This window comes from Amyelois transitella, chromosome 30, assembly GCF_032362555.1.
Source record: "Amyelois transitella isolate CPQ chromosome 30, ilAmyTran1.1, whole genome shotgun sequence".
NCBI classification, from domain to species: Eukaryota; Metazoa; Arthropoda; class Insecta; order Lepidoptera; family Pyralidae; genus Amyelois; species Amyelois transitella.
The window spans coordinates 1,092,005-1,110,186 of NC_083533.1; the positions used below are offsets into that span (position 1 = coordinate 1,092,005).

General features: G+C 40.1%; 1 protein-coding gene across 1 annotated transcript in view; it reads left to right on the forward strand.

Moving 5' to 3' along the window:
- Positions 1-18,182, forward strand: part of LOC106143145 (putative fatty acyl-CoA reductase CG8306) — a 96,626-nt gene that overhangs the window by 4,382 nt on the left and 74,062 nt on the right. The window lies entirely within an intron of this gene.

Here is an 18,182-nt window from a genome sequence, read left to right on the forward strand (position 1 = left end):
TACGACATCCGTGGGTTCCCGGCACCAATACAAAAAAGAATAGGACCACTCCATCTTTTGGGCATCATTGAAGCCTTGAGAGCTTCAATGATGCCCAAAAGAACTTTTCCACGCGGACGAAGTCGAGCACAGCTAGTGTCTAATAAAGTCAATCCTATAATATTTTGCCCCTTCACAGATGTTATATTTCTTCTAATATTCCAAACGATACAAACAAATGCTGGACTGAATTTAGAACCAACATTTTGTGCTAATGATGGTGGTACCTACTTTTATAAAGAACTTAAACTCGCTCAAACAGAACAGTCTGATCTGATGCTGCTCCACGCCGGACCGTGCTCTGAGACTTTCCAAAGATTTGTGGCAACTGATGATATCCAGCTTATAATAACTAAAACAAAATCAACGGAGCTGCACAGAGATCAGTTAAGTCACAACGAACTACTCTTACAGTTAGATAAAGATTTAGAAAATCCTAGAATTGTATCAGAGGAGGTAAAACCTCAGGCGTGCAGGATACACAGAAACGGAATTGAAACATGCAACAGCAATGTTGATTATACAGTATGTGGTAATGACCTGAACAATTATGATTTTGAGGATCTCAAAATGGCGTCAACGGTAGACAAACGTTTGACAGTGCTTCATGAAGGGCCATGTGTGTTGCGAGTAATCGATGATGTGGACGTAACACGTTCAGAAAAGGAAAAAGGGGGAGAAAGAGGAGGTGGGGGAGAAGCTGGTCGACTTGGATCGTCTGTGTTCCCTGCAGGTCCTCGAAGACCTAATGAGCCTCGTGGTATGGAAGGATATAGCTTTGAGATGCTTTTGGGAGGTACTTTGGCAAATTGGGGAGAAGGAAGTGATAAACCTCCCGGTCGACCGGGTAGGCCTAACGGTCTTGGAGCTGGTGAACACAAAGCTCCAGGAAAAGGTCTCGTCAGGCCTCTGTGGTACCCATATGACTTCGCGTATCCGTATGTAGATGACTCTTCTTTAGTTAGGAGTATCTTACGTTATTATCCCCTCCGGGGGTTTAGGTTTATTCCTGGAGGAGCTGGGGGAGCTGGCGGAGCTGGAGGCGGGACACAACCGAACCCTGGAGCTCCTGGAAATTATATGGGAAAATGGGGTGGAGGAGGTGGTGGTGGAGGCGGTGGAGGAGGCGGATTATATGGAGGGGGAGGGGGAGGCGGAGGCGGGGGAGGGGGCTACGGATACAGAGGTTTAAGCTTAAAGCAGCCTTTAAAAAAATGTGCGGAAAATTGTACAGTATACGTTAAAGGTTTCATTCACGGGGTACCAATAAGTAAAAAGGGAAAAATGAAATTAGGCAGTCGGTTTAATGTTAAAAACAATAAAAGAAACGTTAGATGGCGTTCTTATAAATGTTGTTAAAATAACTGTCAATAAATAAAGTTATATACATATATAAAATCTCGATTCTTGGAGTGGTAGGCAGATACATCATATTTCCACTTGCTGCGATCCATGCATACTTCTTTCGCTTCATCTGCATTCGTAACTCTCTTCATGCAAGATTATCTGAAAGAGAGAAAAATTATCAAGGTACGTTCGTCTAGGCCTTCTCACTTCACTGTTCTCATTAACAATTGTATATTTGTTTAGTTAACCAGCTTTCATTCGTCCTTTTGTCATGACCAAACCATCTTATAATAAAACTTATAATCTTATAATTTCTATTTATTTTAAATCTATAGTTATATTATAAAGCTAAAGAGTTTGTTTGTTTTAACGCGCTTATCTCAGGAACTACTGGTTCTAATTGAAAAATTCTTTTCGTGTGGAATATACCATTTATCGAGGAAAGCTTTAGGCAATATAACATCACGCTGGAACTTTTAGGAGCGAAGAAATAAAAGCAAATGTGAAAAATAAACGGGGAAAATTATTCATTTTTGAGGGCTTTAATGATGCCCAAAATAAGTATTCCACGCGGACGAAGTCGCGGGCACAGCTAGTTATTTATAAAAGTACCTATGAAGTAATAAAAATCTATCTACACTAATATTATAAAGAGGAAAACTTTGTTTGTTTGTTTGTTTGGTTGTAATGAATAGGCTCAAAAACTACTGGACCGATTTTAAAAATTCTTTCACCATTCGAAAGCTACATTATCCACGAGTAACATAGAAAAAAATAGGGTTCCGTAATAAATTTGGATGTTTCGGACACAAACTGAAAAAAATCTACCAAAAAGTTACTTATTTTGCGTACGCTGCCTAAACTACAAAAGATAGAACCATAAAATGTTTTAATTAATTGTAGATCTTATAGCTAAATATCTACAAAAAAGTCCGCGACACACTATACCTATCTATGTCGAGTGAGGCACAACAACCACATTTTTATTCAAAAATCTTGAATTTTTTATGGTCTACATTTAAACGCGTTTTTTTTACTCATGCTATTAATCCTTATCAAAATAAATAATTTCATCAATAAGAACAGTTTATGTAGATAATATTTGGTCTTTGAATGATTAAAATTGGACGTTTGGTTTTGAAGTTGTGGTGAAATTAAAATATTACGATTTCTGCTGCACGGCTCGTTGCGAAGTGGGCGTCACCAAGGCCAGGGGTACGCATGCGGGAGAGGGGTGTTTAGATCTATGAGTAAGGTAAACTGATTTGCCAATACCTTTCAAAAGGCTCCAATTTCCAGTAAAAATTTCTTTCGCACTAGCAATAAACAAATCACAAGGCCAAACATTCAAATTAGTAGGAATCTATTTACGAAAAGGATGTTTTACGCATGGGCAACTTTACGTTGCCTTATCAAGGGTCGGGGCTTCCGACCATCAGTATATTTTGTCAGCTGAAAATAATTCAACATCAAATATTGTTTATAGAAAGGCTCTATAATAATTTTGTTATGTATCCTAAAACAACAGGTTGCACTGCGGGACTGCAGGCAGAAGTGACACTTTGGCCTCTGTGGCGCAGCGGTAGTGCGCTTGTCTGTGTCACCGGAGGTCCCGGGTTCGAATCCCGGCCAGGGCATGATGAGAAACGAACTTTCTCTGATTGGCCTGGGTCTTGGATGTTTATCTATATACGTATTTATTATATTATAAAATATAGTATCGTTGAGTTAGTATCTCGTAACACAAGTCTCGAACTTACTTCGAGGCTAACTCAATCTGTGTAATTTGTCCCAGAAAAAAAAAAAAAAAAAAAAAAAAAAAAAAAAAAAAAAAGACTTAGCCGCTTTGCGGGCGGTCCTTTAGTTAGTTCTAATAGAGATATATTTAGTATCGGCTGTGCATCCGTGCGAAGCCGGGGCGGGTCGCTAGTAGGTGCATATAATAAAACAGTAAAAATATTTTGTCTTTACATTTAATAGTTTTGACTGAAATGGATAGAGGGACACATACATACATACATACATAAAATCACGCCTCTTTCCCGGAGGGGTAGGCAGAGACTACCTCTTTCCACTTGCCACGATCTCTGCATATTTCTTTCGCTTCGTCCACATTCATAACTCTCTTCATATAGATACTTCATAGGATAGAGGGACACTTACAATGAATAAGGAGACGCCGGCTATGTACTTAAGTATATGACGCAGGTAAGTCTATACCACGACAACTGGTTATAGAATATGCAAACAGATTTCTAGTTTCCGAGATCATGTTAAGTAAACAGACAAACTGAATGTTAAGTGCCTCATTTTCCTAACGTCAGTCCTCTCATACATACGTGAGAATTTGTACATATTTCTAGTTAAGTAATTTAGTTTATGACAGAATTGAGATTCAAATGTGCCGTGTGGTCCCTGGCGCCAATAAAAAAAGCACACGAACACTCCATCTCGTTCCCGTGGATGTCGTAAAAGGCGACTAAGGGATAGGCTTATAAACTTGGGATTCTTCTTTTAGGCGATGGGCTAGCAACCTGCCACTATTTGAATCTCCCAAACTGCTGAACGTGGCTTATCAATCTTTTCAAGACTGTTGGCTCTGTCTACCCAGCAAGGGATATAGACGTGATTATATGTACAATGTATGAGATTTAAACCCTAGCCAGCCAATAAGAAGAATCCCGAGTTTATAAGCCTATCCCTTAGTCGCCTTTTACGACATCCACGGGAACGCCACTGAACGTGGCCTTTCAGTCTTTGCAAGACTGTTGGCTCTGTCTACTCCGTTTGGGATATAGACGTGATGATATGTATGTATGTATATATATATATAATGACAATTGCAAAAAGAAAATACCACAGATCCATCTAGTTTTACGGTGATGTACCACTGCGCCGGACTGCGTTATTTACATACATATATGTATATATAAATCACGCCTCTTTCCCGGAGGGGTAGGCAGAGACCACACCGTTCCACTTGCCACGATCCCAGCACTATTTATTTATTGACAGTTATTCTAATAACATTTATAAGAACGCCATCTAACGTTTCTTTAATTGTTTTTAACATTAAACCGACTGCCTAATTTCGTTTTTCCCTTTTTACTTATTGGTACCCCGTGAATGAAACCTTTTACGTATACTGTACAATTTTCCGCACATTTTTTAAAAGTTTGCTTTAAGCTTAAACCTCTGTTGTAGCCCCCTCCCCCGCCTCCCCCTCCCCCTCCATATAATCCGCCTCCTCCACCGCCTCCACCACCACCTCCTCCAACCCATTTTCCCACATAATTCGCAGGAGCTCCAGGAGCTCCAGGGTTCGGTCGTGTCCCGCCTCCAGCTCCACCAGCTCCCCCAGCGCCTCCAGGAGTAGCCGTATGCCGCCCAAAGAGGGGATGATAACGTAAGACACTCCTAACTAAAGAAGAGTCATCTACATACGGATACGCGAAGTCATATGGGTACCACAGAGGCCTGACGAGACCTTTTCCTGGAGCTTTGTGTTCACCAGCTCGAAGACTGTTAGGCCTACCCGGTCGACCGCGAGGTTTATCACTTCCTTCTCCCCAATTCGCCAATGTACCTCCCAAAAGCATCTCAAAGCTATATCCTTCCATACCACGAGGCTCATTAGATCTTCGAGGACCTGCAGGGAACACAGACGATCCAAGTCGACCAGCTTCTCCCCCACCTCCTCTTTCTCCCTCTTTTTCCTTTTCTGAACGTGTTACGTCCACATCATCGATTACTCGCAACACACATGGCCCTTCATGAAGCACTGTCAAACGTTTGTCTACCGTTGACGCCATTTTGAGATCCTCAAAATCATAATTGTTCAGGTCATTACCACATACTTTATAATCAACATTGCTGTTGCATGTTTCAATTCCGTTTCTGTGTATTCTGCACGCCTGAGGTTTTACCTCCTCTGATACGATTCTAGGATTTTCTAAATCATTATCTAACTGTAAGAGTAGTTCGTTGTGATTTAGCTGATCTCTGTGCAGCTCCGTTGATTTTGTTTTAGTTATTATAAGCTGGTTATTATCAGTTGCCACAAATCTTTGGAAAGTCTCAGAGCACGGTCCGGCGTGGAGCAACATCAGATCAGACTGTTCTGTTTGAGCGAGTTTAAGTTCTTTATAAAAGTATGTCCCACCATCATTAGCACAAAATGTTGGTTCTAAATTCAGTCCAGCACTTGTTTGTATCGTTTGGAATAGCAGAAGAAATATAACATCTGTGAAGGGACAAAATATTATGGGATTGACTTTATTAGACACTAACTGTGCCCGCGACTTCGTCCGCGTGGAATAGTTCTTACTACTTTCCCACGGATGTCGTAAAAGGCGACTAAGGGACAGGCTTATAAACTTGGGATTCTTCTTTTAGGCGATGGGCTAGCAACCTGTTACTATTCGAATATAAATGCTATCACTAAGCCAAACAGTTGAGCGTGGCCTATCAGTCTTTTCAAGACTGGTGGCCAAGTCTACCCCGCTTGGGATATAAACGTGATTATATGTATATGTATGTATGTATGTACTTCTTTGTTAAAGAGGAATAATGTATGTGTGTTAATTCTAACAATTCATCTTACCTTGCCACATCATTGTTGAATAAATGAATAAGTTTTAAAATTTCAGTTAACAAATATCTCTGAAGCGTGTATATATATAGCGAAGTGATTAATGAATAATTATTATTTACTGTTACAATTACTTTCTTAATTAAGAATTTGTGTACGTATTAATTTGGCTTGAAATTAAAAAGTATTGGTTATTTAACATTTTCATTCATTAATATAGTCACGTCTATATCCCTTGCGGAGTAGACAGAGCGAAAAGTCTAGCAAAGACTAAAAGCCACATTTAGTTGTATAACTTATTGATGGAATTGAGATTCAAATAGCGACAGGATGCTGGCCCATCGTCTAAAAGAAGCATCCCAAGTCTGTTAGCCTATCCCTTAGCCGACTTTCCCGACATCCATTTGAAAAAGATGGAGTAGTCCTATTCTCAAGTGCCGTATACCACACGACAGTTTATATTATAAACATAATAAAGAAAAAATCTACATTATGTTTTACTGTATTATTATATGTATTTAAAACTTATATTACTTAATAATATTTAATATAATTTGCCGTGTGGTTCCCGGCACCAGTAGAAAAAAGAATAGGACCACTCCATCTCTTTCCCATGGATGTCGTAAAAGGCGACTAAGGGGTAGGCTTATAAATTTGGGATTCTTCTTTTAGGCGATGGGCTAGCAACCTGTCACTATTTGAATCTCAATTCCATCTTAAAGCCAAACAGCTAAACGTGGCCTGTTAGTCTTTACAAGACTGTTGGCTCTGTCTACCCCGCAAGGGATATAGACGTGATTATATGTATGTATGTATGTAATAATAATAAAAAAAAACTATTCTGAACTACAGACCAAAAATATTATTATTAAAATTGTACACAAATTGATTTTCTGTGTTTTGTGTCTGTCACATGTCACGTGTATGATAAACTAGAGGCCGCCCGCGACTTCGTCCGCGTGGAATCTACCCCGCGGGAACTCCGGGATGAAAAGTAGCCTATATGTTATTCTGCTTCCTACTTCAGCTACCTACATACCAAATTTCATCGTAATCAGTTCAGTATCTTTTGCGTGAAAGTGTAACAAACATTCATAATGACATCCTGACAAACGCACAAACCTTCGCATTTATAATATTAATGACTAGCTGTTGCCCGCGACTTCGTCCGCGTAAATTATCCATAGCCTAAAAAAGAATCCCAAGTTTGTAAGCCTATCCCATAGTCGCCTTTTACGACATCCATGGGAAAGAGAAAGAGTGGTCCTATTCTTTTTTGTATTGGTGCCGGGAACCACACTGTACTAAAGTAGACTAACAAACCAAAAATCTTTTTACGTGAGAATTACGCATGTTATGTGCGGCAAAACCAAAATATTATCAAACTGATTTTCTCATATATTTATATATTATACATACATACATACATACATAAAATCACGCCTCTTTCCCGGAGGGGTAGGCAGAGACTACCTCTTTCCACTTGCCACGATCTCTGCATACTTCTTTCGCTTCGTCCACATTCATAACTCTCTTCATACAAGCTCGGCGGTTTCGGGTACTTTTGATATATATATATATATATTATAAGTAGGAATTATGCTGTCTTACAATGATAAATGACTTAAAATTTTAAATTTCTTAACTTATTTGCCTTGAGTTCATTCAAATGTCGATAACTTTTTTTTAGTGAACCGATTTTGATGAATTTTTTTCAATTTCAATTTCAAATTCTTTATTGCATATCATAAAGTACATCAGTTAAATTACAATTCTGCTTATAAATAGGTACAATATGAACCCTGTTGGGCATCGCAATTACAAAATAATATGGAACGGCGGGCAGGCTTATGTCGACTAATGTGTTGAATATATCTAACAATAAAAAGTGTCGCATTATATTTGGAGAGAACATTAATAAGTAATACAAAATGAATATAATTTATAACATGTATTTAATTGATAAAAGTATATGTATGTATATAATAATGAAAAATATTTTAAATGTCAATATTTCTATCGTTTAAAAACTCGTCCAGTGTATAGTAGCATTTATCGGTCAAAAGTAATTTTAAGTTTTTAATAAATAAGTTCATATTTTCTTCTTTTCTTATGCAGTCAGGTAGGGCATTATAGATTTTTGTAGTCATCGCTAATGGGCCAGAATTTGAGATTACCAGTTTATAGCTAGGTGTTACTAATTTATTTTTCTGTCTTGTGGGATAACGCCGCGGTAAATTATCTTTTTTATTGAACTAACTTTAAATGTTCTTCTGAGTTAAAACAAAGCAATTGGTGAAAGTTTCAAGTAAATCGGTTCAGTACTTTCGGAGATAATCGTGATCATACATACAGACAGACAGACAGACAAGAAATAAAAAAAAAATTTTTGCTTTCCATTATTCATTTTAAGTGTCCCTCTACCCATTTCAGTCAAAAATACTAAATGTACAGACAAAATATTTTTACTGTTTTATTATATGTATACGTACATAAAATCACGCCTCTTTCCCGGAGGGGTAGGCAGAGACTACCTCTTTCCACTTGCCACGATCCCTGCATACTTCCTTTGCTTCATCCACATTCATAACTCTCTTCATGCAAGCTCGGCGGTTTCGGGTACTTTTGACCTGACCCTTTACCAGGACGTATTATATGTATAGATAAATTAATTAGTCAACCAAACGCAAGAGGTGCTAATGCGTAACAAACCTATGTTAAAATTAAAATTAATTAATGTGTTTATCCTTCCATCAACTATTAATACATAATCACGTCTATATCCCCTGATGGGTAGACAGAGTCAAACATTCCTAAAAACACCGGAAGGCCACATTCAGCTGTTTGGCTCAATGATAGAATTGAGATTCAAATAATGACAGGTTGCTAGCCCATCGCTAAAGGTAGAATCCCTACTTCATAAGCCTATACCGTAGTCGCTTTTTACGACATCCATGGGCTAAAGATGGAGTGGTATTCTTTTTCTATTGGTGCTGGTAAGTGCTACACTATTTGAATCTCAATTTTAACTTAAAGCCAAATAGCTGAACGTGGCCTATCAGTCTTTACAAGACTGTTGGCTCTGTTTACCCCGCAAGGGATATAGACGTGATTATCTATACTATACATCGATACAAATAAAAACTAATAATAATAATATTCATACTAATTTTATTTCATTTAAAATTTCCCCCAATTAAATACTCCTAATGCAGCGCCATTAAAACCACGTTTCTTTTTCTGCTTACGCATTTTACTTTCAATAAATCTATACCTTTTCCCTGTATCTTTTATTTTCTTTAATCTGTAATAACCTGGTCGCCCCTTGGCCCCGCCTTTACCGCCTGCGCCCCCGCGACCTGACGGATATCCATAACCTGCCCCGCCGGATCCACCTTTGCCCCCAGGTCCTCCTGGAGCACCAGGTCCTCCTGGCAGGCCTGGCCCACCTCGCCCACCATTCCCACCGTGTCCTCCTGGATAGCCAGGGTATCCAGGCCCACCATCCCCACCACGACCACCAGGCTGTCCAGGTCCCCCTGGACAACCAGGACAACCTGGATGACCTGGTGGACCAGGCCTGCCAGGTTGACCTGGCACACATGCGAGTGAAATAATCCTTTTAAATATATCTAGACTACTGTTGCGTATGGAATTTATTGGCCAACAAATTCTTGCAAGACCGCTTTGTCCATCTGAGGTACTAAGCATATATGAACTACCAGGCCCGCTCGGCCCAGCAGAGAGATGATAACTTCTACTTTTTGGTGTTCTTGTAACAAAGTTACCTCCACTGCGTCGTGCTAAATGCATTGGATATACTATATCTACTTGAACTACACATGGCCCTTCATGAAGTACTTTCAAACGCTCATTCCTTAGTTGTGCAGTTTTCAAATCATCATAATTATAATTTTGTAGATCATTGCCACACACAGGTTGCGCATTTCTGTTTGATTTACACGAACTATTATTGCGTTCGACTAATGTATCATTTCCAAATAACTTGACTACCGTTTTGTCATCCATCACGTCACAATCTGAATTTTCGAAATCACGTTTCCTCATTTCTGCTAAATTGAGCGTATAATTTCTAAGTTCATCAGTTGAATTTGCTTTAGCGGTTAATGATTTGTCACCATAAGCTTCTGATATTCGTTGAAACGTTTTAGAACACGGTCCAACATGAAGCAGTTGGAGTGCAGGCTGTTTTAACTGAGCGGATTTCAGTTGTTTATAAGAATATGTGCGGCCATCATTACCACACGCCCTGGGCGCCATATTGGATCCACCATTTGCTGATAACGTTTGGAATATCAAAAGGAATATCACATCTGTGAAGGAATATTTTTGGATTATTAATCTTCCTTGTGGTCCCCGGCACCAATAAAAAAGAATAGGACCACTCCATCTCTTTCCCATGGATATCGTAAAAGGCGACTAAGGGATAGGCTTACAAACTTGGGATTCTCTTTTAGGCGATGGGCTAGCAACCTGTCACTATTTCAATTTCAATTATATCATTAAGCCAAATAGCTGAACGTGGCCATTCAGTCTTTTCAAGACTGTTGGCTCTGTCTACCCCGCATGGGATATAGACGTGACCATATGTATGTATGTAATCTTGGTTCTAATATCGTTTTTCTGGAGACGAAGTGATCATGATTCTGGACTGGTATAAGTCAGGTCTTCACATGGAGTTCCAACATGGGTTTGATTCGACTACTACACCAATGACTATTGTCATAGTTATGTACATTAGTTTGAATACTAACCGATGCTCTTACGGTGAGGGAACGTGCGCAATAAGTCAACTGGATGTGCAATCATGATCAATGCAATGCGGGTTAGGTTTACCAGCGGATTTTAGATGGGAGTCGCTTCGTGTAAAAACCTGACTCACCCCATCCAGGATTCATGGTTAAGGGCGAAATGGCGAGAATGTAACCGGGACTAACGCTAGGTGGAGGAAGAAAAAGTGCTGGTATAATAAACTAGCTGTGCCCGCGACTTCGTCCGCGTGGAATAGTTATTTTGGGCATCATTGAAGCCCTCAAGGATGAATAATTTCCCCCGTTTTTTTTTCACTTTTTCAATTATTCCTTCGCTCCTTATAGTTGTAGCGTGTAATTCAACACAAAAGATTTTTTTAATTCGAACCAGTAGTTCCTGAGATTAGCGCGTTCGAACAAACAAACTCTTCAGCTTTATAATATTACTATAGATTAACCATTTTTATCTCACCTTTCCACATCATGGACATTTAATCAATGATAATATTTCACAAATTTTCAGCTTAATTTGTGTAATAACATTTCAATAATAGCCGTTTAGTGACACGATACAATTAAACCGATAATTAAGAAATTAAGAAATATATGTATGTTATAACTTGGCTTGAAATTAAACATGCATGTTTTGGTTAGTAATTACAGGTTAAATAATACATTAATTTACGACAAAGGCGAATAAGACATTTAAGTAATTTTAAAGATTTCACTGAAAAACTAAAGAAAAGGTAATTACATACATCTTCTACTTAAAGACAATGAAATGCAAGACTTATATTTATATCTAAAATTCTTTTCACATTTACTGCATGAACCATAGGCGTAGAAAAAAAGGCGGACGGAGTTTTACTATACGGCAAAATGAAGCACCAATTGCATTATGCACACACCAACAGTGTGAGAGTCGGCCGCCTTTACGTCATAGATAAGTCGCAGATTATCTTATTTTAAATCACTCACACATACATACAATACGATCATGCTTCGCTTCGATGCTTCACTTTTTTCAAGCCACACTACGTCTGCCTTTTTTTCTACGTCTATGGCCTGAAGTTAAAAATATATTTGGATCTTATATTTTTAACGAGGCTGCGTTTTTAACGGCGAAGTCTAGGGGTGCACTAAGAGAGGATTAGCAAAAATTTTCGACGGGAATTCACGGGATTATTTTGATGAAATAAAAACTGAAAAAAATTATTTTATGTAGGTACTTTATTACGTCAACATTTTATGCACAATATGTAGATTACAATAAAAACGGAATTACCAACATCTTAAAAGTACAGTAGGTAATAAAGTGTTTTATCTGTTGCCCGCAATTTCGTTCGCCGTAAAAGTTAACTGATTTGAATATCAATAAATAAAATCTGATCCCTTTGTATTGCTCCTTAAGAGAAAATTTATCCTGTATACCAGACATCTGTTATTATATAAAACTTAATTAAGAGATATAACTTAAATTTATATTATTGAAATGTATGTAAAATGACGCGAGAAAGTGCCTGCGAAGACCTATTTTCTGAATAAAATATTATGTACATATAATAACGTTTATATCCTTTGCGGGGTAGACAGAGCCATCAGTCTTGAAAGACCGATAAGCCACGTTCAGTTATTTGGCTTAATGATAGAATTGAAATTTAAAGTGACAGGTTGCTAGCATATCGTCTAAAAGAATACAATATTAATTTTTTTAGACGATATGCTAGCAACCTGTCACTTTAAATATCAATTTTGTCTTTTCTAGACTGTCGGCTCTGTCTACTCCGCAAGGGATATGTATGTATGTGACACGTGATTATATGTATGTATGTATGTACCTATGTATATAAAACACGATTTACCAGACATCCTATATTATTTCTTTATTAACCAAAATTCCTTATTCCTATCAATAATGTTGGCCGTTTGGTGTTCTTTTTGAGCTTCTTATATTCTGACTTAGCATCAACGTCAGGATTTCCATTAAAATCTTCTGCTCCATCAGCATATCCGCTTTCGTTTTCTGCCGTATACCCCGGCATACCTTGGCCGCCTGGGTCACCAGGCCACCCTTCCCCACCTGATGCACCGGGCAGTCCTTGACCACCAGGTAGACCAGGCATTCCGGCCCAACCACCCCCTCCACCTCCCCCGCCACCCCCTCCACTTCCTACTCCCCAAATATCTTCGTCATCATTTTCTCCAGGGAAGTAATAATGGCTATATTTATTTGTCGGCCTGCCTGAGCCCGCCCCATTATTTGTATTGCCTCCCTTAAAGCCATGAAGAAACAATCCCGGCTTTTTACCGCCAAGTCCATCAGGTCCTCCTGTACCACCCGGTCCTCCTGGACCTCCTGGTCCACCTGGACCACCAGGTCCACCAGGTCCACCAGGACCACCAGGTCCGCCTGGACCACCAGGTCCGCCTGGACCACCAGGTCCTCCTGGACCACCTGGTCCTCCGGGACCACCCGGGCCCCCTGGACCACCGGGACCGCCAGGACCACCCGGTCCACCAGGACCACCTGGTCCGCCAGGGCCACCTGGTCCACCAGGACCACCCGGTCCGCCAGGGCCACCCGGACTACCAGGCCCGCCAGGCGTACTAGGTTTTACTGGAGCTTTTGTCCCAGGAGGTTTAGTTCCACCCGAACTACTAGGCCCGCGAGACGTACTAGGTTTTACTGGAGCTTTTGTCACAGGAGGTTTAGTTCCACCCGGACTACTAGGCCTGCTAGACGTACTAGGTTTTACTGTTGTCACAGGAGGTTTAGGTCTAGGTCCACCGGGACCACAAGACCAACCAGGCATTCCGGGACATTCAAAGCTTTCTAAATAATCCAAATAATCCCAATATCCCCAACCTCCTCCGCCTCCGCCGCCTCCACCGCGCCCATCGCCTCCACCCCCTCCACCGCCTGCACCGCGTCCACCCCCCCCACCGCCTGCACCGCCTCCACCGCCTCCACCACGCCAACCGCCTCCACCGCCTCCACCGCCTGCACCGCCTGCACCCCCTCCACCGCCTGCACCGCCTCCACCGCCTCCGCCGCGTCCTCCGCCTCCACCCCCTCCACTCCCTCCGCCTCCTCCACCGCCTCCCCCGCCTCCTCCTCTCCAACCCCTCCAAAGTCCCCAACCTCCTAATCCATGGCCAATTTTTGTAACCCCTGACCTACCAAAACCGCTAGACTCACCAGGGGTTCCAGAGTACAAATCATAGTGAGGCATCATCACTTGCCCTGAATCTGACCTAATTTCACTAGTCCTGCCACTTGGCTTCACGTTTCGATGCAATTTTAACACACATGGCCCTTTATGCAATAGTTTCAGACGTACATTTCCCAATTTCGCAATTTCGTAACTCTTCAAATTGTAGCTATATAAATCGTTCCCGCATACAGTTTCAGAATCCATTGTATTGTACGTGCCATAATGCGTTGTTGGATCATTCGTGTGGTTTTCATCAACTTCATCATGTATGGGATTTAATTTCGCTTGTATTAATGATGACTTGTTGTTATGGGCATTAGCAATTTGTTGGAAGGTTCTAGAACACGGTCCAGTGTGAAGCAGCCTTAGATTAGGGTGTCTGGAAAGATCTTTTAATAAGTATGTGCGTCCATCATTCATACACGCCAACGTTGCTGAATCTGGCCCAGCGTCTGACAAAATCGCTTGGAATAACAAAAGGAATATCAGATGCAAATCTGCGGACAAATAATATAATAAATATATATAACTAGCCGTCCCGGCAAACGATGTTATGCCATATAAATAATTTTAAAATAGTTTCTAGTTAAAAAAAAGTCAAGTGTGGACAAGCCTTATCACTAAGGGGTATGAAAATAGATGAATAGATGTTGGCCGAGTCTCAGACCTACTCAATATGCTCACAAATTTCATGAGAATCGGTAAAGCCATTTCGGAGGAGTACGGGAACGAACATTGTGACACGAAAATCTTTTATACATTATAAGACTAGCTGTGCCCGCGACTTCGTCCGCATGAAATACTAATAGTTATTTTGCGCATCATTGAAGTCCTTAAGGATGAATAATTTTCCCCGATTTTTTTCACATTTTCCATTGTTTCTTCGCTTCTAATAGTTGCAGCCTAAAGCTTTCCTCGATAAATGGTCTATACAACACAAAAATAATTTTTCAATTTGAACCAGTACTTCTTGAGATTAGCGCGTTCAACAAACAAACTCTTCAGCTTAATAATATTAGTATAGATTATGTTTTTAACTCTTACGGGGTAGGCTGAGCCAACAAGGTCGAAAAGACTGAAAGGCCACCTTCAACTATACGGCTTAATGATAAAATTGGCATTCAAATAGTGCTACTTTGCTAGCCCATGTATTTGCAAAAGTGTTTTTGTAAGTACATAAAAGATTTTTACTTCTTCTTAAGATTCATAAAAGTTCGCGCGAACGATTATGGTTAAAATAACTACTTTATGGACATGGCTTAATAACCTTTCATTAAATCTCAATTTCAATAAAATAGTGTCGTTGAGTTAGTATTTCGTAACACAAGTCTCGAACTCACTTCGAGGCTAACTCAATCAGTGTAATTTGTCCCGTATATATTTATTTATATCTAAAATCGTTTTTACCACTGAACAAAAAACACCTCACCTTTCCACATTTCGTTATTGAAAAAAAGAAACATGAAAACTGAACAGGATGTTTATATGAAAATGATAGATATTTTGCTATCACTTATGACAGCGTAAAATTACAACTTGTAAGGATTCCATCGCATTCAATTATTTTTAATTTGGCTTGAAATTAATAGGCTATACTGCTGGAACTAATTGTGAAATGTATTTTCTAAATGATAACCTACCACAGAAATACACTAGCGGTATGCCGTGGCTGCACCCGCGGTATATACATAACCAAAAGTTTACACCCTTGTAAAGTACAATAGGCGGACTTAATGCTAATAGCATTATCTAATAGTCTGCCATTGGATTAAGCAGTTTATATTTATTTAGTTTGACCCCACATAAAGTTATCTGTCAGACCCAATGGTTGACTGGTAGATAATGTTCTAGCATTAAGTCCGCCAATTGTGCTATACGTGTGTATTTAGTGCAATGAAGTTTAAATTAATAAATAAATATCAATCGCTAAGGTACTTTATAAAGAGTTGTAGCGCGCATCACTATTTTGCAGACATTACCCAACCCTATTTTTATGCTAAGGTTGGCGGCCTTGTCGGCCGCAGCCTATCACAATAGCGCAGCGTGCATTGTGATAGGTTGTCGTTCCGTCTCGAACGACCAATGAGAGAGCTTCCCGCCTTTTTGCATGCATGTCTCCTTACATGCCCCGCTCTCCCGCGCCAAAACTAAAAGTTCGTCCGCCGTCCGCTCCGCCATGAGCGATGTTTATATGTGATGTTATAATTTTCTTTAGTACAACGGTAGATTCTATATTTAATAATATTTGTAAGCACCCAATAAATAATAGGTATACTTGCTACAGAGTTAATTAAAACTTTAGACGGAACTAAAACATAACTTAAGTATAATTATAGCTAATATTAATTAATAAAAAGAAAGAAACTATTCTTAATTATTCTAATTTTAAGGTATCAATATTACACGGTTTTTTTTTTAATTTCAAGCCATGTTAAAAACTCATCAATCCAATCAAATCTTAATTAAAATTCTAATCATGTGATGTTACTTAAACGGGGATGTTTCCCATTTCTATCAACAAAAAAACATGATTTTCGTCATGTAATTTCATCGATCCGGTGACAATGTGGAAAGGTAAGTTGAAAATATTGTTGATTTATTTTATATCTACTAACATACATGCATATATACGTCTTTATCCCTTGCGGGGTAGACAAGATGAATAGTCTTAAATATAATGATAGGCCACGTTCAGCTGTTTGGCTTACTGATAGAATTGAGATTCATATAAAGTTACAGGTTGCTAGCCTGTCGCCAAAGAAGAATCCCAAGTTTATAAGCCTATCCCTTAGTCTCCTTTTACGACATTCATGGGAAATATCTACTAACAACTTCGATTTAGTCTTCATCTTCTTCACTTTTAATCCTGGTTACATCCTCACCACTCTGGAGAGGAGCCCAGGGTATGCCTTTGACCATGGATCCTGGATTGGGTGAGTCAGGTCTATACACGAAGTGACTCCCGTCTGACCTCCGCAACTTTTGCAGGGGAACCATACCAAATATGCAAATGGTAACAGGTTGCTAACCCATCGCCTAGAAAAGGGAATCTCAATTTTTTATGTCTATCCCTTAGTCGCCTTTTACGATATCCGTGGGAAAGATATGTAGTGGTTCTATCCAAAAGTGCCGGTAATGGCGCGGCACTCGGTAAGCTAATATTGTAACAGGATTTATTTGTCCACAGACGCGATATTTCTTGTAATATTCCAAACGATTTCTGTGCATGCGGAACCTCATTTTGAAGTTACGGTTTGTGCAAACGATGGTCGGACATATTCTTTTGAAGATCTGAAATCCGCTCAATCAGAGCAGCCTGATTTGAAGCTGCTCCATGATGGACCGTGTTCTAGGACTTTTGAAGAATTTGCAAAAACCTATGACAACAAGATACTGTTAAAGTCGACTGATACAAATTTTCTGTTCAACAATAATGATCTACCATTAAAATTGGCTACAGCTCATGATAATGAAGTACCTGTATACACGAGAGTTGAGAATTTAGACAAAAATCAAATGGAACGCGAATTGTGTCGTGACGATCCAGAAAACGACATTTGTACAAAACATTTGGCCCTTGAGAACGTCCGCACGGTATGTGGCAATGACTTGAGAAGTTACGATCTTGAGGATTTCAAAATGCTAGTACTGGTGAATGAACGGTTGAAGATTCTCCATGAAGGCCCATGTGTGTTAGATTTAGCTTATGATGTCGGAAAATCACTGCTTCGTATGGGTACCACGACACCTCTAGGACTGGGAGGAGAACAACTCTGGTCATGTTGGAGCGGACGGTGCAAATTAAGTGCCAATGAAGGAAAGGCGAAACCACTCCGGGGCGGTGGGGGCGGTGGTGGTGGAGGAGGGGGTGGTGGAGGAGGAGGTGGCGGTGGGGGAGGAGGAGGCTGGTCATGTTGGGGAGGATGGTGCAAATTAAGTGGCAATGTAGATGAGTCGTTAATACCGGTTGAACATCACTATCATCTCACATATTACTACGGCGATGGTGGAAAGGCGAAACCACTCTGGGGCGGTGGGGGAGGTGGCGGTGGGGGAGGTGGCGGTGGTGGGGGAGGAGGTGGCGGTGGGGGAGGAAGATGGGGTGGAGGAGGAGGAGGTGGAGGTGGTGGAGGATGGGGTGGAGGAGGAGGAGGTGGTGGTGGAGGCTATAGATACTTTAGATACTTAAGCCATAAAGGGCGACCGGTAAATGAACAT